Below are 1,909 nucleotides of genomic sequence, written 5' to 3'. Positions count from 1 at the left end.
GCATGCGTGTAAATATATTTTTCCTAATTGATTTTGAAGACGCGAATAGGGTGGTTTCCTATTATTTTTTTATTGCTTCAATCGAAAGATTATTACTCCTGGAGTACGTATTTCACGCTTTTACATTTTTAAATGACGATATCTATTTTTCGCGATTTAATGAAAAGTGAAAAATTTCAAGCGCGCGAAAACACGACAGCTAAGTATGAATGCTGGGAAAACTCCGTATGACGTCGTTCTGGTTCCCGCTGCCGTAAGTGAGGTGACCTTGAGGCGAGGCTTTGAGCGCTGATACGACGCAGGATGCTAGCAGGTAGCAGAGTACCCTGCTAGTTGGTAGCGCTTGGCTTAAATAAAGATTATTAATACCTTATCAAACGAAGAAAACTTTCTGACCTTAGGCAACTTTAATAGGTGATTAATAAGACAAGTTTCCCTGAGCTCTGTGCCTCATGCATGCATTGGTAATCTCAGACGATGTAAAACTCCTATCTACTTGTATAGAATCTAGGTCCCTGTGACGTCACGTGGAGTGGCATCGCATGGGCGCCAATCTGGACTTTTTCAAATGCGGTTAAAATTGACCATTGCCATTCGTCTAAACTGGGCTTTCTAAAACCAAATAATTTGTATATTATGAATACACTAATGGTGGGTAACGAATCGCAATCAACTCCTTTCGTTTTCTTTGCCGAAGGAAATTACCCTATTATATGCGTCAGAGCGCATGCGGTTCTTTCAATGCCAAATTTCGGCCTTTCGGTTGCATGCGAAAAAAATAGAAATTATGTTATTTTATTTTCAAAACTGAAAAAATATTTCTAACAAGATGAAAACCATGAATGTAGGAAGGAGAGAGGATAAAACGTCCCTATAGTAAACACATTACTGGAATTCAAATTAAAGCACTGTCGAAATGATTGGTTGCATCTTTTGGCTCTTCCGTCTGAAAAGGTTACCGGTATATGGGATAACTACTTCAAAATGGCTGAATGGAATAAAGTCAACAAACCACATGGTTCACATTGCAGCTTTAAATTGGACCGTTTGCTCATCTATTGAAGCTTGTTGCCACTTTGGTTGCATTTTAATCGGGTTTCAAAAATACCCGCGGCGATGAGGTAAAAGCGATCCATTCATCCACAAGATTTTCTTTATCATTTAAAAAATCGTGAGGGATAGCGTTGATAAGTTATGTATTTGATACACCAAATCATAGCGATTATAAACTTCAATGTATCAGCCCTAATTTTATTTACATATATAAATATTTATATATTACTTATTTCTTCGTGAAATTCGGATCGGTCTGCCCATTAGCGATGCTAAGCGGCTACTTAACCCTCTCTAACCCAGAGCTGTTTCTGGGAGAAATCAAATTTCAAGATCAATCAATTTTCATTTTGAAAACGTAAAAATTTTACACTAAATGATAATTATCGTGGCACCTAAATATTTTGTCATTAAAATTTACACTACAAAATAATATTTAGTTTAGATATTTGCTAAATAGAGCTGAAAGTTTAAACATTTTTGATGTTGCTTAGAAGCAACATTGGGTTATGAAGGGTTGAGTAAACCCATCTAAATGCGCAGTGAGTGAAAACACATCTGGAGACCGACGGAGGACTCCTCTTCTGTAGTAATCGTTCAAGCTTGTGTGGGACGGACTGTGGTCTCCTCTATGTACTCTCCTTGGGAAAAGTTTACAAGTCCGTGTGGTGAGGACGCCGCGTCCGAACAGAGCTATTCCTCCGTCGTCGATGGAGCATTGTCAATTTGAAGCACGTGAGCCGACGCCTCGCTGTGGAGGAGCATTTACTGCGGTTTGGCGGGCGGGGGACGAGGAGGATTTCCATGCGTCTTCTGGGCGACCTCGGCTCGTGACGCAACGCCGACTTGAGTCGAC

The sequence above is a fragment of the Ischnura elegans genome, chromosome X, assembly GCF_921293095.1.
Source record: "Ischnura elegans chromosome X, ioIscEleg1.1, whole genome shotgun sequence".
Taxonomy (NCBI): Eukaryota; Metazoa; Arthropoda; class Insecta; order Odonata; family Coenagrionidae; genus Ischnura; species Ischnura elegans.
The sequence above is the reverse complement of the archived record's forward strand: the minus strand, read 5'-3'. Positions refer to the sequence as shown.